General features: G+C 44.5%; 1 long non-coding RNA gene across 3 annotated transcripts; it reads right to left on the bottom strand.

Annotated features, from left to right (window-relative positions):
* On the bottom strand, positions 1-27,263 carry LOC143278095 (uncharacterized). Of its 3 annotated transcripts, XR_013053827.1 has the most exons (4): positions 27,101-27,263; positions 10,128-10,242; positions 8,380-8,599; positions 1-7,801 (listed from the first exon to the last, which is right to left on the bottom strand). It is a non-coding gene; the product is annotated as an uncharacterized LOC143278095 (long non-coding RNA). The 3 variants fall into 3 exon arrangements; XR_013053825.1 differs by lacking the exon at positions 1-7,801 and having other exon boundaries at positions 8,339-8,599; positions 27,101-27,261; XR_013053826.1 differs by lacking the exons at positions 1-7,801; positions 27,101-27,263 and adding an exon at positions 24,136-24,467 and having other exon boundaries at positions 8,339-8,599.

Genomic DNA, 27,263 nt, shown 5'->3' with positions numbered 1-27,263 from the left:
TGGAACACAAACACACAACCAAAACCCAGGTCAGGTAAAATCTCAAAATATCCTGACATCACTGACATGAAAGGCCTATACCCTCTCAGCACCTTTCATCACATGTTCACCAGTATGCACTCCTCTCACACATAGATCTATGTGAGGAAATACAAGATTCATCAAGCTTACCTGCCACCAGCAGTGACATACCAATTACCATACTGTGTACAAAACATATCACTGACCAATACAACCCTGTGTTCCAACTCATGTTACCCATCATTCAATTAAACTGTGTGTTACCATTTCCAAACAAAATCTCTTTGCCTTCACAAAGTGTCCAACTGCCACAAGCACATGTGTGGAAATCATTACTTCCAACATACCTCTGGTAAACAGCAATATGCAACCATATAGCACTGACCCTCAGTGCTCTCATTGTTAACCAACTCATTAATCTCATTAAAATGTGCTTTCCCACTTTGTCTGAACAAAGTAAACCACTGACACATAGCACAACTCCTACACATGTTACCACAACTACCAACAAATCAAACATGTGTTCCACAACACTTGCTGTTACCCCCATGTGCACACACACATGAAAAACCCTCAACACACACTGACAGTGTGTTAGCCCATAGATCTGTTCAGTCCACACCACCTACTATATACAAAACAAGTAATACATCAAGAATACAGAACAAGATATCTGTAACAAAAAAAAAGGGGGGGGGGGGACTCAAAAGTTATAGGCAGTACTTCCCTCACTTAATGGGTAGCTTTCACACGTTAACCCCTTTTCTTTCCACAAGCCACAAGATCAACTTAAACTGGCTGTCCACTGACATAAAACATAGTTTCCCAACACAACTAAGTTATCAACATAACATAAAACCATTACAAGTTGTGTACTCACAGCCCAACAAGGATTTCCTTGTTCCTCACATCACTGATCAGTCAGTCACCCTGTGTCAGTCAGTTCTTCTGGGAGACAGCTAAGAACTGGCTGTGCTGACTGGTTTTATCCCTTCCCACAACATACTGTGTATACTAATCCAAGCTACAACACTCACTCCCCCAACTAGCTGAACTGAAATAACCAATCTTTGCTTGTCCTAGTAACGCTATGTGAATGACTGACATTCACTGCTTAATCCCAGTTTGTCCAATTCAACAGATTGATCCGATTCGCTACATTTCATTCCACTTGTTTCTACAACATTCTGTGATGACAGGTTCACCCGTTTACGTCACAAAGAGAATGGGGAGACGGGACAATACAACTCTGGGCATGTTAGCCGGCATGATCAAAGTTCACATTAGCATAAATTCTCCCTAGCTTACGTTCCGAAGTCCGGCCATCTACCTCAGCCATGTTTGTGAACGGGGAGAAGGGGAATGACTTGAAAGACAGGCCGCCACACGGTCGGTTTCGAACACGGGGACTGTGGCAGACGTCACATAACCGCACGCGTTTCAACGACTGGGACTGGTGACGCGGTGTCGCGGACCAAAGGCACCGACTAGGGAGTGGGGTGAGGAGGTGGAGGGGTGGAAGGGGGGAGGATGGCGTGGTGTCGGCCCAACCTCAAAGACTGGACTTGGGATAGAGCGGGGAAGGGAGATAAGAAGGAGGGGTGGGGGGGGGAAGGGGACAGAGTGTGGGTGGTGGGGGGTGACACTGCTGGCACACTATAACACCCACACCCGGCTTTTGAATGCAATGTCCTCATTGCTGCTGACCACATGCTGACGACTGCCATCATCAATTAATGCTAATGGGGAGATTAGTTCTCTTACCCAAAAATTAGCAAAAACATAAACATGTGAAAATGAAGGCATTACAGGACAAAAGAAACCACCAAAAATACATTTCAAAATGATACAGCTGTACAGAACACCATAACCCAGAAAAGCATACACAAAAAAAAATCAAACAGAGCTACACAACGCAAAAATCAATAGAGTTCCAGCTGACACACATCAGCGACCTCAAATCCTGGAATGAAGGAAAACAACAACACAGCATGACATACCAATTACCATACTGTGTACAAAACATATCACTGACCAATACAACCCTGTGTTCCAACTCATGTTACCCATCATTCAATTAAACTGTGTGTTACCATTTCCAAACAAAATCTCTTTGCCTTCACAAAGTGTCCAACTGCCACAAGCACATGTGTGGAAATCATTACTTCCAACATACCTCTGGTAAACAGCAATATGCAACCATATAGCACTGACCCTCAGTGCTCTCATTGTTAACCAACTCATTAATCTCATTAAAATGTGCTTTCCCACTTTGTCTGAACAAAGTAAACCACTGACACATAGCACAACTCCTACACATGTTACCACAACTACCAACAAATCAAACATGTGTTCCACAACACTTGCTGTTACCCCCATGTGCACACACACATGAAAAACCCTCAACACACACTGACAGTGTGTTAGCCCATAGATCTGTTCAGTCCACACTGAACCAACACCACCTACTATATACAAAACAAGTAATACATCAAGAATACAGAACAAGATATCTGTAACAAAAAAAAAGGGGGGGGGGGGGGAACTCAAAAGTTATAGGCAGTACTTCCCTCACTTAATGGGTAGCTTTCACACGTTAACCCCTTTTCTTTCCACAAGCCACAAGATCAACTTAAACTGGCTGTCCACTGACATAAAATATAGTTTCCCAACACAACTAAGTTATCAACATAACATAAAACCATTACAAGTTGTGTACTCACAGCCCAACAAGGATTTCCTTGTTCCTCACATCACTGATCAGTCAGTCACCCTGTGTCAGTCAGTTCTTCTGGGAGACAGCTAAGAACTGGCTGTGCTGACTGGTTTTATCCCTTCCCACAACATACTGTGTATACTAATCCAAGCTACAACACTCACTCCCCCAACTAGCTGAACTGAAATAACCAATCTTTGCTTGGCCTAGTAACGCTATGTGAATGACTGACATTCACTGCTTAATCCCAGTTTGTCCAATTCAACAGATTGATCCGATTCGCTACATTTCATTCCACTTGTTTCTACAACATTCTGTGATGACAGGTTCACCCGTTTACGTCACAAAGAGAATGGGGAGACGGGACAATACAACTCTGGGCATGTTAGCCGGCATGATCAAAGTTCACATTAGCATAAATTCTCCCTAGCTTACGTTCCGAAGTCCGGCCATCTACCTCAGCCATGTTTGTGAACGGGGAGAAGGGGAACGACTTGAAAGACAGGCCGCCACACGGTCCGTTTCGAACACGGGGAATGTGGCAGACGTCACATAACCGCACGCGTGACACTGCTGGCACACTATAACACTAACAGTTAAAATGACTTTTTTGCCTCCTGTGAACACCGACCTTACAAAAATTAAAGATCGATTTTGGAAACAAAGTCCGCACAATGTCACAATTAAGGAACATGTCAAGCAACAAATTTAAAAGTACGGAAGTCCGACACGAACATCATCCAAAGAAAAGAACATGAAGGGTTAAATGAACCTTAACCAGTTCACTCCCAAAATTCACAAGCCACCACGTGATCCAGAGCACGAAACACATCCACCAATAGACCGCTGGAGAGTTCCGCGGCCATCTTGGATCATGCGCATGCGCATCTAACTTTTACTCGAAATCGCAAGTAATGTCAAAGGCGATTGGCAATACCAAAAGCAGTAAACATGTGCTGTACCCCATTTCTTCAATTGATAGCCTCCTTAGCTACAGCCAAGCTCTGTACAATAATTATATGTACAAGAAGAAGAAGAAGAAGAAGAAGAAAATATGAAGCAAAAGTCGAAAAAAAGAAGCCTTCTGTTCCGCCGCATGTTCTGCCTCTCTCGATCACCTCTGTTGCTCGAAATTTCGGAGGGCCAATCAACTTCGAGAGCAGAGATCATGTGACGCGCCTCTATAAGTCATGAAAACACGAAACTCTTAAGTGGTCTATTTAAACATTCTACACGAATCACAAGCACCTCATCTATCAGCTTCTCGACAGTGATGGCCTAGAGGTAACGCGTCCGCCTGGGAATCGAGAGAATCTGAGCGCGCTGGTTCCAATCACGGCACTGTCGCCAGTATTTTCTCCCCCTCCACTAGATCTTGAGTGGTGGTCTGGACGCTAGTCATTCGGATGAGATGATAAACCGAGGTCCCGTGTGCAGCATACACTTGGCGCACGTAAAAGAACCCACGACAACAAAAGGGTTGTCCATGGCAAAATTTGGGTTGAAAATTTCACTTCGATAGGAAAACAAATTTAAAAAAAAACTGCATGTAGGGGAAAAAATTAAATAAAAGAGAGAGAGAGAGGGGGGGAGAGATAGAGAAAAAGAGAAAGTATCTACCCAAGAACTATATCATTTTTATCAACACGTCTGCCCTTATTGATAACCACAGCAACAACAAATAACAACCGCAATGAGACAATGACAATGACATTGATCACTACAGCACCAGCGACAGCCACAACTATAATTCACAGCCATCACCGCCACTTCCACACTGTCATGACAACTCTTAATAACAGCACTAACTACAATCATATCAACAATAATAGCGTCATAATCGACTGATAATAATGTATCTATGTTCAAAGCAAAACAATCAGAAACAGACACCAACCTCGGACGCCGCAAGAGACAAGACAAGACAAGACAAGACAAGACAAGACAAATTCTTTATTATTTAGGATAATAGATAAGCACTGGCGCTTTTTTTTTTCCATCCAGTACCCGCCCTGAAACAGGGTCTACACTACACAAAACTACATTATATATGCCATTGCATGCACTACATAATGCTACTTAAAGTCATAGAATGCGAATACTATACTACATAAAGGCATAAGCGTGGTAAAAATAACACACACACACACACACACACACACACACACACACACACACACAAAGGCACAAGCATGGTAATAATAATGGACATAAAAAATAGTGATAATAATTTTTAAAAAACTTCAACAAAAACCAACGAACAGAACACACACATACGAATACTCTCTCTCTCTCTCTCTCTCTCTCGCACACGCGGTACACTTACACACACAAAAGCATACAGAGAGAGAGAGAGAGAGAGAGAGAGAGAGAGAGAGAGAGAGAGAGAGAGAGATGGGTGGGTAATCCTCTTCAATGCCCATCTCCCCCAAAATGTACCGTACACCTTACACGATCGAAAGCGAAAAGGTGCAAGAGAGTACAAGATGAGTGGTCAGAGAAGAGGGGTGTCCAGCTTGTGGTCACCTTCCTGACTACAGAACGGGGAACACAAGAACTGGCTATCTGTTTTGTGTATGCATATGTGTGTGTGTGTGTGTGTGTGTGTGTGTGTGTGTGTGAGAGAGAGAGAGAGAGAGAGAGAGTGTGTGTGTGTGTGTTTACTGTCAGAGAGAGAAATAGATCAAGAGAGATGGAAAGAGATGTGGAGATAAAGCCAAATATTTAAAGATAGACAGAGAGAGGGAGAGAGTAAAAAAATTAAGAAAAAAAAATTGCTTAATATTTTTCTCAGTTGCAACTGATTTTCAAATACAACTGACATTAACATTTTTGATTCCGTTTTTGTGTGTGTGTGTGTGTGTGTGTGTGTGTGTGTGTATACTAATACACATATTTGCAATTAAAACATTGTGATTGATTTTTTTGTAATGTGAATTTGTCAATGTTTTCATGCATTAGTATTCCAAACAACACATTTTCATCTGAAAAGGTTATTCTAACATTTTGATATGTTAATATATACTGGCTAACAAATTTCTAAAAAGATTTAACCACTGGACAATAAAAAAAGAAAAGAAAAAGAAATGTTCAATATAATCAATTTCATCATTACAATATGCACAATTTCTGTTATGTTTTATTTTCATTTTACATAACATTATATTGGTAGGATAAATGTTGTGGAGAATTTTCCACTGTAGAACTCTCAGTCTTATTTCCACGGTACGTAAATGAGTGATCTTCCATACACTTTTATCTATTTCTTTGCTATATCTATTATTCCAGAATCGAACTGCACAAGGTTCTGTAAAATTCTAGGAGCACAAGGCTGTCCGAAATCCTTCACCAGTACAATACTTTTTATTGCAGAAAAGAGGTGGAGTTTCAAGGTTAGTATCAAACCTTTCTTGCTCACCAACTCTAGAAACAAAGTTATGTAATGCAACTGATACTACGTTATCCTCCAAATTCCTTTCTGGAGAAGTTCCTATCTTGTTACATATTTCCCGAAAAGCAAGCAATCACGGTCACTCTGTAATCTCTTCAGTTACTGCTGTCGCTGTGTGTTCTCCTTCTCCTCTTTCTCCTCCATTTTCCTCTCCTTCTCTTCTTCTTCTCCTTCGCTTTCATCGTCATCATCATCATCGTCATCTTCTTCTTCTTTGATTGCTGTTGCTTGTTCTTCTTTTCCTTCACTTTCTCCTCCTACGTTTCCTTCTTCTTCTTCTTCTTCTGCTCCTCCTACTCCTTCTTCTTCTTCTGCTCCTCCTACTCCTTCTTCTTCTGCTTCTTGTCCACCTCCTTCTCCTCCTTCTTCTTCTTTAATTGCTGTTGCTTGTTCTACTTTTCTTTCACTTTCTCCTCCTACGCTTTCTTGTCCTTCTTCTTCTCCTTCTTCTTCTTCTCCTTCTTCTCCTTCTCCTCCTTCTTCTTCTTTGTTGATGATCAGACGAAACCTAACCAGGGGATGGTCATACATTCTTGGCTTTTCCCTTTTGTAATACTGGTGATGAACGGATGTCTCCACCACTTCATAGTTCAAGTCATCTCTGGGCAAAACAATAATGAAATCTGGTATATTTTCGGTCGCATGTCGTCTGTCTTTTGGTTGCTTGTACTCGTCAAAGACTTTGGCTCTAATTTTGACTGTGTCGAGCCATGTTTTTGCGTCTTTGGACGAAAAGTTGAAATCTCCGCCGATCACAGCCATGTCGCAGACATTTCGCTCCCTGAGCACCTCGGCAAAACAAACAACTGTTCTAAACACCGCTGCTTTATTTTCCAGGCTCATTCTCCCTTCATTTTTGTTTGGCTTCGCGCTTGTTGATTCCGTTTCTTTGTTGACTGTCTGGGCTGGGTTCTTGACAGTTTTCTCATTCAGATGTGGCCCGTGCCAAGATATGATCAGCACCTTGCCTGTACGAGCGTGAAACACGCAAGCATGCAGACGTTTTAACAATGTATCCACTGTTATGCCATACGCCTCGGTTGTTCCCCATTTGGAAGGTTTTGCCTCAACGCTGCTTGAGCCTTCGCCAGAGCCCACTGGAGGCTTCATGAACTTCTTCATTCCCATCGTATTTTGTAACTTGTCTGCCTCATTCCACAGTTGTCTGCCATCATCTCCGCCAGTGTGGATGTAGTTAACTTCATCATCGCTTAGGTTGATGTAATAGATGTTCGCTTCCTCTCCATTATGGGGGATGAGTTTGGGTTATGATCCAGTTCCAGTTCCTTGCAGATTAACTTATGTTTCCAGTCACAAATCCTCTCCTGGCATAACAGGAAGAGCGGAGTACACGTGGCCCTCTTGGTAGATCTGATCACGTGCCGAAAAGCGAGTTTCTTTTCGTTCGTTTTGCGTTTCTGGCCATTGAGAGAATCACTGCTGTGAGTGTTCCACAGCATGACACTGAAATCCAGCACCGTGTCCTCAAAACCACTCTCCATTATGGAAACAGGCAGCAGCTGGTCAGTCAGATGATGTTCGGGTGTGCTGTGCTGAGGGCTGCACGCCATGGAGTTGTTGGAAGCAAATCAGATCGGTCGGAATGAAGACACCTGCCCAGTAACGCCAATATGATTATAGAAGAAGAAGAAAAAAATCAGAACTAAGCCTTGGGTAAAAAATTTGTGTGTCAAGAATCAGGAAAGCAGTACAGAAATGTTTATAGGTTAGTGATGTGAATTATGAAGTATGTGCATCACCATTATTCTCCTACACACAAAACATAGGAATAAAGGATATTGCTCCTGTCAAAACACAAAAAGGAGATGAATATGCTCAGAATCTCTTTTAAACAAACTTGAACTTGTAAATTTATGAAAGTGTCATCTAGGATTTCAGAATGATTAAATGAATGAACTGCCCAGTCAATAAATTTGTGTGTTAATCAACCAGTCAATCAACTAATCAATCATTTAGGATCAATAACCTCTAGAGCACAAAAACAAGTCCATTTCAGTTCAGGATGGGACAATTCACTCTGTGCGTTTGTTCAAACGTAGCGGGAAGCATTTGCCCTGTGTGTACACACGCATACACACAAGTTCACTAATTAACCTTACACTTACACGATAATAAAGTTTGTTTGTGTGTGTGTGTGTGTTTTTTTTTTAACGAAAACACAGTTCCTTACACCGAGCCTGAAATGTCAGTTCCTTTTGATTTGATCAGCATTACACACCGTCTGGAGACAGCTGGTGCAGGATGAATGCTGGACAAAGCGGGAATGTTTCAATCTTATCAGCATGGACGTTGTTCTGTTGGTGAGGTTCTGAGATGAAACGTCGCCGGGAGGAGCTCAACACATTCAGTCCAACAGCACCGGCGGGACAGGAAAAAGCCTCTGGCGTATCCTGAAACAAAGCAGTTGGAAAACTTTCCGAAAGATAGTATGCCAACTGTATCCTGCTTTGATTTTCTCCTTCAACAAGATGATCTTCTTCTTCTTCTTCTTCGTTCGTGGGGTGCAACCCCCACTTTCACTCATATACACACGAGTGGGCTTTTACGTGTATGACCGTTTTTACCCCGCCATGTAGGCAGCCACACTCCGCTTTCGGGGGTGTGCATGCTGGGTATGTTCTTGTTTCCATAACCCACCGAACGCTGACATGGATTACAGGATCTTTAACGTGCGTATTTGATCTTCTGCTTGCATATACACACGAAGGGGGTTCAGGCACTAGCAGGTCTGCACATGTGTTGACCTGGGAGATTGTAAAAAATCTCCACCCTTTACCCACCAGGCGCCGTCACCGTGATTTGAACCCCGGACCCTCAGATTGAAAGTCCAACGCTTTAACCACTCGGCTATTGCGCCCGTCAACAAGATGATTATTCCGATGATGTCGGATCAATTCTGTTGTTACAAAGTGGTCCAAAATCAGTCAGGGCTGTCCTGCAATGTGATATTCTGAAGACATTGGATGAAGTTTTGAGTAAAAAAAGAAAGAAAAAAAGAAGAAAATAGTAACAACAACACCAACAACAGTAATAATAATAATAATAATAATAAATCAATAGATAAAAATATATCAGACAACCGTATATATAAGAGGAGCTCTCCTGTCAAAATAACATTCTGCATATATCGGATGAGCTCTCTCTCTATCCCTGTGTGTGTGTGTGTGTGTGTGTGTGTGTGTGTGTGTGTGTGTATTTGTATTTCTTTTTATCACAACAGATTTCTCTGTGTGAAATTCGGGCTGCTCTCCCCAGGGAGAGTGCGTCGCTACACTTCAGCGCCAACCATTTTTTTTGTATTTTTTCCTGCATGCAGTTTTATTTGTTTTTCCTATCGATGTGGATTTTCCTACAGAATTTTGCCAGGAACAACCCTTTTGTTGCCGTGGGTTCTTTTACGTGCGCTAAGTGCATGCTGCACACGGGACCTCGGTTTATCGTCTCATCCGAATGACTAGCGTCCAGACCACCACTCAAGGTCTAGTGGAGGGGGAGAAAATATCGGCGGCTGAAGCGTGATTCGAACCAGCGCGCTCAGATTCTCTCGCTTCCTAGGGGGACGCGTTACCCCTAGGCCATCACTCCACTTGTGTGTGTGTGTGTGTGTGTGTGTGTGTGTGTGTGTGTGTGTGTGTGTGTGTGTGTGTGTGTGTGTGTGTGTCCCTCCCTCCTTACTGCCCCTTTCTCTTTTCTGTCTGTCAATATTTTTATTGAGAACTTCCATAAATCATACATATGCGCGCATACACGCGCTAGCGCGCGCACGCATGCACACACGCAAGCACACACACACACACACACACACACACACACACACACACACACACACACGCGCGCGCGCGCACACACACACACACACACAGTGCAAATCACAGCAGCATTGTAAGCCATTACATTAGTCCAAAATCATCAACTTACGTGAACAGAACAGTGACACCGACAACCATCTCTTTGCCCTTTGGTCAATGCCACACACTGGAAGTTCAAGGACGTCTCAAGGTGACTCACCCCCGCTCATGGACCGTTGAAGGACCTGAAGAGGAAAAACAAAAGACATGAAAAATTACCCATGTGGTCGATGATCCAAACACTGTCCTATGAACAGATAAACAATCAACAATTACTCGTCCAAAGCTCGGCTTGTGTCAAAGGTTGACTGCAGCTCACGATTGGGCCAACAGCAAAGTGAGAGCTGTGTGGCCAATGGTTTCTCCACCGCAATACGAATTCATTTTCAGCCTAGTCTTTTCTGAGGGACTATGATTCTCGAACTAGGAGGCAAAATTACACTGGCTCTAAGTGCTGCAGCCTTGGGGGCTGGCTGGCCTTTGAGGATCATTCATTTAATGTGGTGTGCATGGGCGGTAATTGGCTGCGTTAGGGGATATCAAAATGGTGGAAGGAGATCTTCGTCGTGGAAGGTTAAAACGGCGGCAGGGGTTCTTGGGGAATTGTTCTCGCCTTCCTTTCCCGAGCCCAACACTATCAATGTTTGACATAAGCTTACAGTTCCAACAGCAAAGTGAGAGCTGTATGATCATTGGTTCTTCCATTGCAATGGGAAGTCACTTACTGCTTCGTCTTTTGTGAAGGACTATGACTCTCAAACTAGAAGGCAAGATTGCACTGGTTCTTAGTGCTGCAGCCTTGGGGGCTAGTTGGCCTTTGGAACCATCCCTAAGCCGACTGTCCTAAAACCCTCTTGGCCGAGAGAGTGGGAATGTAACTTGGGCAAGACACTCTCCACTATGATAAAATCCTTGCCCAGATGATTGGGACAGCAGGTGACTCCTCTGTTGTTCTGATGGTCATAGTCGGACACAACTGACTGTCATACCATGGCCTAGAGGTAACGCGTACGCCTAGGAAGCGAGAGAATCTGTGCGCGCTGGTTCGAATCACGGCACAGCCCCCGAAATTTCCTCCCCCTCCACTAGACCTTGAGTGGTGGTCTGGACGCTAGTCATTCGGATGAGACGATGAACCGAGGTCCCGTGTGCAGCATGCACTTAGCGCACGTAAAAGAACCCACGGCAACAAAAGGGTTGTTCCTGGCAAAATTCTGTAAAAAAATCCACTTCAATAGGAAAAACGAATAAAACTGCACACAGGAAAAAATACAAAAAAATGGGTGGCGCTGTAGTATGGCGACGCGCTCTCCCTGGGGAGAGCAGCCCGAATTTCACACAGAGAAATCTGTTGTGATAAAAAGAAATACAAATACAAAAATACCTATCCCGAGCCCTAGACACAGTAAACGACGATTTCGCTGCCACAACGGCTGTAAAAAGGCTATGGAATCTTTACTTTTTTATCTTAACAGATTCCTAACAGATAAAACGAACACAGCACATGGACGCTTATCTCACAGATTGACACAAGTTTACAGTTGGACCAACAGCAAAGTGAGAGCTGTATTATCAATGGTTTCTCCAATGCAATGGGAACTCAGTTTCAGCCCACCTGGTCTTCCTTGCCTGACCTTTTTCAATTTTGACACAAATACTGCTGTGGTTACAGAGGGGCAATCTCCACATGCATTTCTCCAACGGACCGTGCTGCAACCAAGTATGAAGAGCACAGGATCAGGAGTCAAGATGGCTGCCGGAAAAAGAGTACTTCCAGGAGGTTATCGGGCGTAGCTACTTTCGTTTTCTCCAAATAGGCGGATAGTAGTTTGCACAGGACAGGAATTGGACTCCCTGGGTCACGGTGAAGTATGCGTAGTTAAACAATGGTTTCTTCATTACAATGGGAAATCATTTACAGCTTTGTCTTTTCTGAAGGACTATGACTCTCAAACTAGGAGGCAAAATTGACTGGCTCTTAGTGCTGCAGCCTTGGGGGCTAGTTGGCCTGTGGGAACCATCCCAACACAGACTGTCCTAAAACCCTCTTGGCCAAGAGAGTGGGGATGTAACATGGGCAAGACACTCTCTAATTCTAGCCCAGATAGTCAGGACAGCTGTAACCTTCTCTGCTGTTCTGATGGTCATAGCTGAAAACGACTGACTGTCACACGTGGCTGACGACATATTAAACAGGACCAATCCTCTTCTTCCTCGTTCACCTCTTCCAGTTTTCTTTTGGCGGTTCTTCCAGATTTCTTCCTTGTCTCAACCGTGCTGCTCTGCTGCCTAGGTGACATTTATTTCCAGGAAGAAGTCTTCTTTGCTGAATGAGTTGCAGTGTCGTCTACATTCATTCACCATACAGCCTCAGGTCAAGACTGGTGTCAGGCGAAACTGCCTGTTTATGTTTTTATTCCCACTTGTCATTGATTGTGTTACGAAAACATTAACAGAACAGAAAAGAAACAATGGACACTATGGAACCAGATGGATTACCTGGACTTTGGGAATGATCTTTCCCTGCTGTCCCATAACAAACAGGAGTAGCGGACACCACATTACCTCAAGTAGGCCTCAACATCCACAAGGACAAGACGAAGATCATGAGAACAAATACAACCAGTGCTGAGCTTGTCACACTTGAAGGTAAGATACTGGATGAGGTAGAATCATTCACTTATCTTGGAAGCACCGTCGACAAGCAGGATGGCGCAGATGCAGGTGTCAAAGCAAGTATTGTCTAGGCCAGAGCAGCTTTAATACAGCTCATGAACATCTGGAGCTCCAGAGTGCTGCATAAATAAACTAAAAATTCGGTTTCTCTATTTCAACGTGAAGTATGTGCTGTTGTGTGGTAATGAGTGATGGAGGATTAAAAAAAGACTGCATTAACAAAGTGCCGATATTCATCAACAGCTGTCGAAGAAGAATCCTCCAGATCCACTGACAACACAAGATCAGCAACGTCGACCTATGGAAGAAGACACTATTATCAGCTGAAAGGAATTGGAAGAAGAAACTGAAGATGGATCAGGCAAACGCCAGACGAAAATCACGTAAAGCATCACCACACCGACCCTAAAATGGAACCACCAAAGGAAGAAAAAGATATGCTGACCGAGAAACACTTGACGAAGACACCTCCAGGCAGACACCAAGAAGATGAGCCAGACAGAGGCAAGGATACAGCCAGGATAGGGGATTGTGTAGGTCTGTTGTTGACGGCCTACACTCCAGAAGAGATGAAAGGCCTCAGTAAGTCATCTTTGCCGGTTTCTCGAGAATGTTTGCTTTGTACGGTGGAGATGTTATGATGGCCGCTGATACTGCTTTTTTGCATACCCTCTGGTCTTATGACTGTCAGTTTTTGGAGAGGAAGAATAGTCCTGATCTGCTGACTGGAACACAATGAAGGCCCAGATGCTACATGTGGTTATGGAAATGGGCGGCCACTTGTTGATTGTTCTGAAGGGGGTCAGCCCGATACTCCCCCGTGTCGATACTCCCCCGCGTCAATACTCCCCCGAGTCGATACTCCCCCGCGTCAATACTCCCCCGAGTCGATACTCCCCCGCGTCAATACTCCCCCGAGTCGATACTCCCCCGCGTCAATACTCCCCCGTGTCGATACTCCCCCGCGTCAATACTCCCCCGAGTCGATACTCCCCCGTGTCGATACTCCCCCGTGTCGATACTCCCTCTCACAAAGATAAAAAAAAACCCAGTCAAATACAGATGTATGTATACATTTGTGACTGATAATGCTTTCTGCTTGATCAAAGATGTGTTGTGGAATGATGAATGTGTTATGTGTTCTCTTCATACCAGCCGTCCGCGTTCACAGTTGAGCAGCGACTTGTGTGTTGGGCCCGCTGTTGTGTGGAGTGGACTTTTTCATCACGACTCAGTGTATCTGCGAGGAAACGCTCTCTCTCTCTCTCACTTCGTCTCTCATTTTTTGTTTCTCTGTCTCTCTCCCTCTCTGCCACTCTCTCTCTCTCTTTCTCTGACTCTCTCTCTGTCTCTCTCTTTCTGTCAGTTTTTTTTTTCTCTCTCTCTCTCTCACTCACTATCCGTCTCTCGGCATTTTCTGTTTCTCTGTCTCTCCCCTTTTCTGCATCTCTCTCTCTGTCTCTCTCATTCTGTCAGTTTCTTTCTCTCTCTCTTCTCTCTCTCTCTGTCTCTCTCTCACCGTCTCCGTCTCTCATTTTCTGTTTCTCTGTCTCTCCCCCTCTCTGCCTCTCTCTCTCTCTGTCTCTCTGCTAGTTTCTCTCTCTCTCTCTCTCTCTCTCTCTCTCTGTGTGTGTGTGTGTGTGTGTGTGTGTGATTGTCTCTCTTCCCTCTGTCAGTCTCTCTCTCTCATTCTGTCTCTTCCCTCTGTCAGTCTCTCTCTCTCATTCTCTCTCTTCCCTCTGTCTCTCTCTCTCTCCGTCTCTCATTTTCTGTTTCTCTGTCTCTTCCCCTATCTGCCACTCTCTCTCTCTCTCTCTCTCTCTCTCTTTCTCTCTGTCGCCCCCTCTCTGCCTCTCTCTCTATCTCCCCATCTCTGCCACTCTCTGTCTCTCTCTCTCTCTTTCTCTCTGTCTGTCTTTCTGTCTCCCCCTCTCGGCCACTCTATCTCTCTCTGTCTATCTCTCCGGACCCCAGTCCTTTTGTATTGTGGCCCAAGGCCGATGTACATTAAAACAGTTCTGAGTTCTCTCTGTATCTCTCATTCTCTCTCTTCCCTCTCTCTCTCTCTCTCTCTCTCCGTCTCTCATTTTCTGTTTCTTTATCGCTCCCCCTCTCTGCCACTATCTCTAATTCTCTGTCTTATTCTCTCTGTGTGTGTGTGTCTCTGTCTCTTTCTCTCTCTGTCTCTCTGCCCGCACACACACACTTAAACACAAACATATACGTTGTGTGCATCCCGCTGACACACAGTAAATAAATTATTCGGTGAACACCACACACACACACACACACACACACACACACACACACACACACACATTCACACTGTTTCGCCGCGATATGAGATTCAGTATTGATGATGGTTTTAAAGTTAATCAATGTAATTTGTCACAATTTACAAAGAAATCCAAGAAGGACTTTATGGAATAAGTTCAAACTGGAAAGAAAAATACCACTGGAAAGAAATAGGTCAGTAACAGAATGCCTGTAACGCTAGGGTACATTTTAGCTGGTCATTCTTGATAGTAAATGATTGAGTGATATAAAATGAATCTCTACAAACCTAATCTTAATCAAATAGGACACTTCTTTAATAACAACATATCATTTTTGTTGATCACACACTTTCTCGACAATATAAAAACAGTGTCTTTTTTAATCATACCCTGGTATATTCATACTGTAAATCGTTTTGGCAAACAGGTATATTTGGATGGCAAATTGATAAAACTTTCGGGAAATCATTATGAACCCCCCCCTCCCGCCTGGGTAAGGGGTGTGTATGTGTGTGTGAGGGGGGGCGGGTTATGGTCACTTGAAGATCTACCACCAATGACCGCTGACCATCAATGACCATTGCTGACCACTGACCGTCGCTGACCACCAGACCACCACTGGTCACTGACCAAGGTTGACCTGGGAGAACATAATGATGATGATGATGGAGTCTCCCGTCGGACCGACGGGTGAGTAGGCAGGCAGGCTTATCTGTCGGTGTGTGTCCTCATATGGGAGAAGAGGCCGATTCTGGATGCACAGCACTTCCCACAGGTGTTGCAAGGGAAAACGTCTCCAGAAGTTGAGCCCTGCTTCCTTCGCTCACGCTTCCTCTTAATGGCCAGCGTTCACTTGTTTTCAAACGTCTTTATGCCACTAGAGCACTGCATCCTCCAGCCAGAGCGGTCAAGGGCATCAGTTTCCCAGGAAGCGATGTCTATGTCACAGGCTTTGAGGTTTGTCTTCAAGGTGTCCTTGAAGCGCTTGCAGGGTCTTCCAAGTTCGCGGTGGCCTTCCTTCAGCTGGCCATACAGTAGCGTCTTCTGGATCCTGCTGTCTGTCATTCGGACAACGTGTCCTGTCCAGCGTAGCTGGCACTGGATCAGCAGGCTTTCGATACTGGGCAGGCCGCTCCTCTCTAGGACCTGGAGGTTGGAGACCCTGTCTTGCCACTTTATGCCGAGGATCTTTCATAGGCATCTCTGGTGAAACTGCTCAAGTTGTTGAATGTGACGGCGATACGTCGTCCATGTTTCACAACAGTACAACAAGGTGGTCAGCACAACAGCTCTGTAGGTTTGATTTTGGTGCTGAGCCTGATGCCTTTGTTGTTCCACAGCCTGTTGTTGAGTCTGCCAAAGGCGGAGCTGGCCTTGGCGATGCGCAGCGTCACTTCTGCATCAAGGGCTCCGTTGCTGCATAGGGTGCTGCCCAGGTAGCAAAACTTGTCGCCTGACTTGATCTCTGCGTCATCGATCTTGATTGCAGGTGGGGGGCAGGCACTGGCGTTCTGTGAGCTAGCTGGTTGATACATGGACTCGGTCTTGCTGAGGCTGATGGTGAGTCCAAAGCGCCTGCAGGAGGTTGAGAACCTGTCCATAATGAAGTGCATGTCCTCATGGGTGTGTGCAGCAAGCGCGCAGTCATCAGCGAAGAGGAACTCTCTCAACATTGCCCCAAACACCATAGACCTGGCGTGGAATCGCCGCAAGTTGAAAAGATTGCCATCTGTGCGAAACTGAATGTAGATGTCCCGGTCACAGTCTTGGAAGGCGTCAATCAGCATGGCAGAGAAGAGAATGGAGAACAGTGTGGGTGCCAGGACGCAGCCCTGCTTCACTCCATTTACCACAGGGAACGGATCTGACATGTCAGTATTTTCCTGTACTCTCGCCTGCATGCCATCATGGAATGACGCAATCAGCTGGATTAGGGTCTCTGGGCAGCCGAACTTTAGGAGGATATTCCACAGACCACGGCGGTTTACCGTGTCGAAGGCCTTAGTCAGGTCTACAAAGACCACGTGGAGCTCCTTGTTCTGCTCACGGCTTTTCTCTTGCATCTGGCGTACGGCAAACACCATGTCACATGTTCCCCTGCCTGAGCGGAAGCCGCACTGTGCTTCAGGGATGACAGTGTTGGAGACATGGTCAACCAGTCTGTTAAGTATGATGCGGGCGAAGATCTTGCCGGCGATGCAGCACGTCTTTGGTGATGGGGAGGCGGTGGATGTTCAGCTTCCTAGGGGGTTTCTGCCTGGCTGGCTGGAGCTTGCGTGCAAGTCTGATGTTACTGCGTGCAAGGCGATGGTCCGACCAACAGACTGCTCCTCTCATGCAGCGTGTACTGGAAACATCACCTCTGTCCCTCTGCCGGACAATCACATAGTCCAGCATGTGCCACTGCTTGGAGCGGGGGTGCATCCATATGTTTTTGTACTTGTCCGCTTGTTGGAAGAGGGTGCTGGTGATGGTCAGTCCATGCTGCGCGCAGAGCGAGAGCAAAAGCAGTCCGTTGGAGTTGCACTTGCCAGTGCCGTGCTGTCCTTGGACTTTTGGCCACGAGGAGACGTCCACGCCGACGCGGGCATTGAAATCCCCAAGGATAATCAGCCTGTCCTTTCTGTCTACCGCTGAAATGGTGCGGCTGAGCTCCTCGTAGAAAGCTTCTTTGATGTCATCAGGGTTGGTCATCGTCAGGACATAGCAGCTGATAACTGGTGAAGCGATCCTCGGGCAGTTTCAGACGCAGGGTCATCAGCCTATCGTTTATCCCACGTGGAAGGCTGTCAAGCTGTCGTGCAAGTTTGGTTCGTATGGCAAAGCCCAGGTTCTTGGGGTGCCATCTGGCTTCCCAATGCAGTAGAAGGTGTAGCTCCCTCCAGCTTCCTCCAGCTGGGTTTCACCGGCAAACCTGGTTTTGCTCAGGGCTGCTATGTCCACCTGGTAGCGATCTAGCATTCAAGCAATGAGCGCTGTGTGCCTTTCTGGTCTGTCGTCTCTGTCCCAAAGGGTGCGAACATTCCAGGCACCCAGTCAGGGCATGACTCCTGGTTCTTTTCTTCTGTTGTTTTCGACCGCTAGTGTTGGATGTTCAAGTAGGTGCGGTTTCCTACTAGGTACTAGGTGAGGCAGGCTTTGTTTGGGGATTCTTTTATCTCCCCTTCCCCGTGTGGGTCTGTCTAATTCTTCATCAAGATCAAAATCTGTGTTCAGTCTTTAGGATATCGTCTTATCGTGCACCCACTCCCTGTCCAACTCTCCCATCAAACAATCTCCCACCTGTCCTACTCTCCCATCTCCCCCATCCTACTCCCCCTCCACCCTGTCCTACCCTCCCTTCCCTCATCTCCCCCTGTCCTACTCTCCCACCCCCTATCTTCCCCCTGTCCTACTCTCCCCCATGCCCATCTACCCCCGTCCTACTCTCCCATCCCCCCATTTCCCAGCCCAGTCCTGTTCTCCTTTCCGACTACTCCCCCCTCCCGCTTCCTACTATCCCCTTCTTACACGCTTCTACTCCCGTTACCCTCAGTCTGGCGACCCCCTCCACTGCTCGACCTCCTACCCCATGCAGTAACCCTGTATTTGATATAATCACCTGCAGACTCTTCACAACAGAAAGAAAGAAAAAAGACCCCCGCCCCCTCCCACCTTGTCATACTGTCCCTGCCCCCATTTCCCCCACCTGCTCATCCTCCCCTAGTCTCTCATGCCCATCCCCTGTCCTACTCTCCCTCCCCCCCTCCTCCCCGTTCTACTCACCCACCTTCCATATCCCCCCTGTCTTACTCTCCTGTCTCCCCCCCCCCCGGCGCCCCCCCCCCCCCCCCCCCCCCCGTCCTACTCTCCCTTTTCCCTACCACCCCAACTATCCTAGACTCCCCCCCCCCCCACTATCTGTCGCCTGTCCTACTCCCCCTGTTTCCCTCTCTCCTACTCTCCGATCCCCCCCCCCCCCATCCTACTCTCTCTTCCCCCTACCACCCCACCTGTCCTAGTCTCCCATCCCCCCTATCTCTCGCCAGTCCTGCTCCCCTTATTCCCCCTCTCCTACTCTCCCATCCCTCCATTTCTCCCCCCTGTCCTAGTCTCCATTTTCCCCATCTCCCACCTGTCCTACCTCCCCTGTCCCACTCTCCCTTTCCCTATCTTACCACCTATCCTAATCTCCCTTACCCCTTCTCCCACATGTCCTACTCTCCCTTTCCCTATCTTTCCGCCTGTCCTATTCTCCCTTACCCCTCCTCCAATGTAATGTTTCTCCCTTCCTATCCCTCCTGCCCCATGCAGTAATCCTGTGTTTGATATAATCACCTGCAGATTCTTCTCAACAGAAAGAAAGAAAAAGACATTTTTGCCCTTCCCCTGTCCCCTCTCCAGACTGCCCTATATCTCTACCCACCATATCCTCCACCCCACCCCACCTATGTTCCCCTAGGTCCTACTCCCCCACTTCTACCCTCCCTCACCTGCTTTACATCTTCCATCTGACCTTGCAGACACTTCTCACAGAAAAAAATTAAAAAAGGGAAGAAAGATCACACATTTTCCTCATAAGAACAGAGGAGTTATTGGGTGTGATCCCCACAGAGACCGCCCTAACTCAAAGCTAGCTTTTGCAGACATTTTCCCGCTACAATGCCACTCTACCAAACTAAAATACCCATAATGTCCTGGTGTATCCACTTTAGCGTATTTCATATTTTAATTCTTTTCATTTCCCGAGTTTTTACTGCTTTACCAATGATACTAAAGCCCTATATTCATTTCATACAATGTTCTTGCATAATTTGATAGGGCATGATTACCATATTTTCTTCGTTTTTCACCCTTTTACAAAAGCAAATCTTACATAATTATCTTACAAACACAAGACATTCCATGACAAAAAGATAAGGTGTGATACATCACTAAAGTTACTCAGCTGCTCTCAGCGTGTATACTCATGAGCAAACAATGCTTTTCCATCGTGTCAATCTGCATGTGAAGCGGAGAAATCAAAGGATTATGTTGTTTGGGTAAAAAAAGCCAATGGGAAAGTTGGATGTGGGAGTAGGACAGGGTGGAGATGGGGGGGAGTAGGACAGGTGAGAGATGGGGGGATGGGAGACTAAGATAGATGGGGTGATATGAGAAAAGGAGAGTAGGACGGGGGGTGGGGGGGGGGGCGCAGGGGGCAGAGACTAGGATGGGTGGAGTTAGAGTAGGACAAGGGTGAGATGGAAGATGGATGAGTAGAACAGGGTGGCGGGGTGGAAGGGAGAGTAGGACAGGGGATGGGCATGAGAGACTGGGGGAGGATGAGTAGGTTGGGGAAATGTGGGGGAGGGACAGTATGACAAGGGGGGGAAAATATGTGCCCTTTTGTCTTTCTTTTGTGTAAAGCATCTGCAGGTGATTAGGTCAAATAGAGGGTTACTGCAGGGGGTAGGAGGTCCAGCAGTGGAGGGGGTAGCCAGACTGAGGGTAACGGGAGTAGGAGCATGTAAGAGGGGGATAGTAGGAAGGGAGGAGATGGGGTAAGGGGAAGTAGGACAGGTGGTGAAATAGGAAAAGGGGGAGTAAGACAGGGGAGGTAGAACAGGTAGCAGATGGGGGGAAACTGAGAATGGGACAGGGGGAAGAGATGGGGTGATGGGAGAGTAGGAGAGAGGGAAATAGGGGGAGTAGGACAGGCGAGAGATAGGGGAGAATGGGAGAATGGGACAGCTAGGATGGTAGGGGGAAGGGAGAGTAGGAGAGGGGAAAATAGGGGGAGTAGGACGGGTGAAAGATATGGGGTGGGGAATGGGAGACTAGGACAGATGGGGTGGTAGGGGAAAGGGAGAGTAGGACAGGCGGGGAGATGGAATGGGTAAGGGAGAGTAGGACGGGGGAAATGGGGGGATGGGAGGAGAGGGAGTAGGACAGGGGGGTGGGGGGATAGGCCAGGGGGAAGAGATTGAGGGAGGATTAGGATGAGGACGAGATAGGGGAAAGGGGGGGGAGAGTAGGCTGAGGAAGAGATGGGGGTGGTAGGGAGAGTAGGACAGGGAGAGTGGGGGAGGGGAGATGGGTGGGAGGGGATCACACCCAATAATTTTACTCCCCCATTCTTTGGATGAAAATGTGTGCTCTTTTTTTCTTTTTCTTTTTTGTGAAGCGTCTGCAGGTGATTGTTACTGCAGAGGTCGGAGGTTATTCTGACACAATGAGCTGCGAACAGTAAAAAAGGATGAGGTGTTTTCCTCCAAAGTATTGATTTCTAACCCCGCCCACCTTCCCCTACACTCTCTTCTCCTACTGGCTCCCCCCCCCCCCCCATTTTCCTCCTATCCCACTCTCCCAGGTTGCTAACCCCCCCCCCCCCCCAATCCTTCCCCACTGTCCCCTATCCTACTCTCCCTGGTTGCTAACCCCCCACCCCCAATATTTTCCTCCTATCCCACTCCAACCCCCTGCCCTATTTTCCTCCTATCCTACTCCCCCCAAACCTTCCCCACTGCCCACCCTCCTATCCTACACTGTCTTCCTCACTCCAACCCCCTATCCTACTCTCTCTCCCTTCCTCCACTGCCTAACCTCTTCCATCTGACCTGTCACACAGGGCACAAAACAAAAAAAAGAAGAAAGACCACACATTTTCCTCCAAAGAACAGAGGAGTAGAGTTATTGGGTGTGATCCCCACAGAGATCGCCCTAACTCAAAGCTAGTTTTTGCAGACATTTTCCCGCTACAATGCCACCCTACCAAACTAAAATACCCATAATGTCCTGGTGTATCCACTTAGCAAGTTTTAGCATATTTCACATTTCAATTCTTTTCATTTCCCATGTGGGAGATGGGGGTTAGGACAGGGGGATGGCAGAGCAGGAGAGGGGAAAGTGGGGGAGGAAATTGAGGGAAGTAGGAGGGGGGAGTAGGACAGGGCGAGGGAGATGGGAAAGTCGGACTGGGGAGGAGATTGGGGTGGCAGGGAGAGAGATGGGGGGAGGGAGATGGGGGAGACTGGTTGAGGGAGAGTAGGACAGGAGGAGATGGGGCAGTTTGTTGGACGAGAGAGAGAATATCCGTGTGTTTGTTTGTAGCAAGAGATAGGAGGCGAGGAAGGAATGGAGAAAGATATATAATTTCTTTGGTGTGTGTGTGTGTGTTTGAAAATGTAGTAAATTTGGGAAACTAGTTTACGACCTTAACATTCTGCTTTGTGTTCCTTCGAAACATATTGTTGGTCCTTATATTCGTTAATAGATTGTTGATCTGGTGGAGAAAATGAGAGGAGACAGACAGACAGACAGACAGACAGAAACAGAAAATGAAGGAGGGAGAGAAAGAAAAAGAGACAGAGAGAGATACAGTGAAAGAGACACAGTGAGAGAGACAGAGTGAGAGAGAGGGGTGTGGAGTTTGAAATGAATTGTGTAGTTAAATATCATGTAAATCAATTGGGGAGGGAGGGAGGGAGACAGACAGACAGACAGAGACACAGAGAGATACAGAGACAGAGACAGACAAAGACAGAGTTGAATATATCATTGGACTGATGTGGCTTCTAGAGAAGAAACAGTGCGGTGAGTGGAAAGAGAGAACTAACGAGCGGACGAAAATGTTTTTAATAAACTTTGGCTATGGACCACAATTCAAAACCAGGGGACTGGAGGGTGGCACAGGAAGGGGTATTATGATACTTGAACAGCATCACACAATTTTATTCTGTTCATGGACGTGACATTTTACTAAATTATGTCTGAGTATATTGTTTCTCCTTTTGATAACGTGGAAAATAAATTTTGATACTTGACAATTCATCTGCTTGTTGTTTGATCGGAGAAGTGGGCTTGGAAACATATTTAAACAGTCTTGAAGATATTCATCCGCAAGCCAATGTACATATAACAAACAATAAGTGGTATTCAGTTTCATTTCATCCTGGCAAAAAGGACAGAGAGGGGGGTGGAGAGGGAGAGACAGAGAGAGAAAGAAAGAAAGAGAGAGAGAGAGAGTGAGATGGATGGATAAACAGGCAGACAGATGGTGATGCTGGTATAGTTTCCAATGAATAGTGCAACTGTATATAATGTACACTGATTGTATTTCCATTTTATTGTGTTTAATTTGCTATATTCCTGACACAGCACTTTCAGATTAAAAATATTCATAAATCACTTCAAACACCCAATAATCAAGCTTCTGGAGTGTACACATGTGTAGGCACTAGTCTATGATACAGTCCAACAGATATTCAGACAGGTATTTTAATTATGTGTATTTAATGTGGTATTGTTAAGTTAGAGAGTGCGTTTTCAAAATTACGTAATATATGCTCTTTGCATCATTACTGAACCTCATACGAATTTTGAAAATGTGTGTATTATATGCCGCAATATGTTATAACCCCACCCGTCAAAACCATATGCCGTAAATAAATCATACAATTAATTAATATCTTTTTTACCTGTTTATATGTTGCTAATCGCATTACATTATATTGGTTATTAATGCCTAATCATACCGATTCAAATCTTTGTTGATTAGTCAAGTTCGCTTACTATTATCATTAGCATTTCGTTCTGAGGATGTTTTATTGTAATCTCAATTTTTAAGCAAAATTTCACCAATTATAATTATCACACACACACACGCACACACACACACATACACACGTGTGTACGGGGGAGTATCGACGGCGCAATAAACTACCTTTGAACAGTATAGCTCGTGTTGGGAAACCAGTGGTGAACCCATTCTTTGTCCAGTGTGACAGATGCGAAATGAAAGACGTATGCCTTGTTTGTCCACCCAAGATACACACACACTCTTGAGTAAAAAATGTATGTTCCCCTCTATCATTACAGATTCCATTCAAATTTCAAGATCCAGTCGCTCTGGTCAAATTCATGGTAGGATTATTAAATTAGGAATTCATATAACGGAATGCGTAACTGCAAGGTTACCTCTAGCAATCAAAAAAACCATATATATTTTAGTGCGTAGTTGAATATGAAAAACATTGAATACCCTGCTGTTGCTATCGTCTACCCATTGTTCAAATAGGTCTTATGGCCTGTAAAAACTGAATTTTTGTTGTTGTTTTTATTTTGTATGCATGAATGCACAAGTACAGCAGTGCCGCTTTAACTCACTCAGTACGGCCAGTCCTCTCTTCTCCTCTACACAGACCCCTCGGATGTCCAGTGGGTGTCTCAATGATCCAACCTTTAACTTCCGTCGTCAGAATTGTGGTATTCTTTGTCAACATTCACCTCTTCAGTGTAAGAGTCTTCCGCTTGTAATATTTTGATGGTGGTAATTGGGAAGAAACGCTGTTAACGTCGCCTCTTTCGCCGTTCGTAGGAGAGAGTTAAACTATCAAGAATAACACTTATCTCTCTCCGGACGAAGGAATGCGTGAGCATTCCTACATAAAATGTATTCGGTTTCAGACGACGGAATGGAAAAGCATTTTCAAGAAATAAAAATCCATCACGCGCTGTACACGTGATTTTGTGATTAGCCAAGCAGAGTGCGCTATTCTGGGTCACTCCACAATCGAATGGTATGATTGGTCAGCCTGCCATGTGTGGCCCGTCTCCCACACACGCTGACAAAGTCACTGAACGGTCGTCTGCTCGCGTCCATCACACACAAAAGCAATACTAAACACTCACACAAACACTACTGAACATACACTACTGAATACTCACACACACACACACTACTGAAAACACAAACACACACACACACACACACACAGAGTCATTCCTTCGTGTTCTTCATCCACATGCTCACTGTATACAAATATCATGGGATTAATGCAGACTGCAGCTAAGTGTGACTATTTTCTCATCCAAATCACAAATATTAACAGTATGATTGTTGTTTGGAAAGCAACTTATTTCAGATAGCATTTTAACTTCCCTACCTATCATACTTATCTGTCTTATTTCAGCTTCAGCTGAAATAAACATTTCCCAGCAGTTTGTTCTTACAGAGTTTTCCAAATGACTTGTAATTATGTATATGTGTTTTAATAACACTGTTGATAACTTACACACCATTGTATAATATCAGTGTGTTTTGATGTTTTCAATTGTAATTTGTGTTACTTCATATTGGAGAACTGTTGGTTCAACACAAATACATGCTTACATAATTGATTTATCATTCATGGTCTGATTGCAATTGTAATTTCTTATTTTTCTTTTCAAACCGTTTTGTTTGGAACTGTAAAATGTTGGAATCTGATTGTATCTGCAGTTATAACAGGCACAGTTTATTTATTTTATGAAGCTGTGCAACTGATATGGAGAAGAAAAGAACTGTCACAGTTGCATGTACAGGATTCTCACACATCAACACTAATGTGAATGAAAGATGCAACAACCAGGTTTGGTTCCAATGTAAAATTCTTTTTAAATAAATTATTACATTTTCTTATATATAGTATATATACACTTTTGTATCTGATTGTAAACATCAACACATAGAGGACACACACACACACACACACACACACATACATATATATATATATATATATATATATATATATATATATATATATATATATATATATACTCACACATATTCTCTCTCACACTCTCCAGTCAAAAGATAAGTCCACCAATTCTCTCTCTCTCTCTCTTTTTTTTGTTTTGTTTTGTGTGTGTGTGTGTGTGTGTGTGTGTGTGTGTGTGTGTGTGTGTAAAACTAGATTTGTTTATTTGTGATTCTGCACACTATGGCTGTGTCTGGTCACCAAGACAGAAAAATACTGTAGCCAAATGTCTTTTGCATACCATGTAATGTTTTTGTTATTTCTAGTGTGATAGGAAAAGAATCTTAAAATAAATAAACGAGTTTAAAAAAGAAAGATGAAATAAATGAACAATCAGTCAAGAGTATAAATTGTTATAGTTCATCTTGTCATGTCAAATATTTGGAATGAATGATTAAGTACAAGTAAATTAAGAAGTAAACGCATGAATCATTAAACAAATTATTAAGGACAGACAGACAGTTGGACAGATAGACCTGTATAATGAATAGTACAATATTAGATAAACAATTACAGCTGATGCAGAATATATTCACTGAAAGAAAGGGTCAGTGAAAACTGGATGGCAAAGAAGCAAAATAGTGATAAAATTAAAACAGGTCAACAATTTAGTAGTAAACGAATAAAATGAAGTAATGAATAAATGCAGTTTCATGTTTATAAATAAAATGTTGATGACTTATACATGAAGTGAATAAAATGAAATCAGCGAATACATATAAATGAATATGTAAGTATGAATTACGATAAATTTATCCAGTCTATCTAACTGCATGAATGAATAGACAAACAAAATGGCATGCTAAACAACACAGATTTTATTTCATTACATTGTTTGAGACAGTTAACAGATGAGAGATCATTTGATTGATGTAACAATTAATATAGTGACTGGTGAGTGACTGAATGATTGATCAAATGATTGATTTTGCAATGAATATCAATATCATGCATGGAAAAGTGACTGAATAATAACTAATAAACAGATATACTGGATAGGGTGTGCGATGAATAAATTCAAGGAAACATGGTGATGTGTTTGAAAAAACGTCAAAAGAAAATAAAGAAACAAACAGTATAAAACAACAAAAGCAAGTTATATCTAAATGTTGCCCCATTTCAAATGAAATGAAAAAAAAAAAAAAAAAAAATGGGCGCCGGGCCTGTCCTTATACCAATCATTTGACATGTGCACACAGCAGCAAAGACAGAAGAAATGTGCAAACATAAATTAGCTTTTATTCAAGACTGGCATAGCCTCTTTAATCCTGAATAAGCCACACAGAACACATGGACAATACAGAACACATACATGGTTGCCTCGGTAGTTTACCCATTGGAAATTAACAAATAATGGGCCAGGAGACGATATGATTAACAAATAGTAAAGAGTGGTAACTCTCCATTACACAAAGTACACCACTTCAAGTCAGTGATGCTTACGCTACCGATTCAGCTAGCACACAGGTAAATAAAGGGTACATTGGAACAAACCCAGACACTTCCTCAAAAAAGGAAGCGTATTTCTGAAACATAAAAACTCTACTCACTTGTCAACATGTTCGACCTGTTCTTAGTCAAAGAGGCAAGCGAAGAGAAATATCCGGTGGACAGTCAGAATCTTGAAAATTTGATTTGAAAGACAGTTGGAACGATCACTGACAAGGACTGTATCCGTCTCAGCAAATCGCCACAGTCTGTTCTCCAGTTGGG

Source organism: Babylonia areolata, chromosome 35 (assembly GCF_041734735.1).
Source record: "Babylonia areolata isolate BAREFJ2019XMU chromosome 35, ASM4173473v1, whole genome shotgun sequence".
Lineage (NCBI taxonomy): Eukaryota > Metazoa > Mollusca > Gastropoda > Neogastropoda > Buccinidae > Babylonia > Babylonia areolata.
This window is presented reverse-complemented; position numbering and strand designations above follow the sequence as displayed.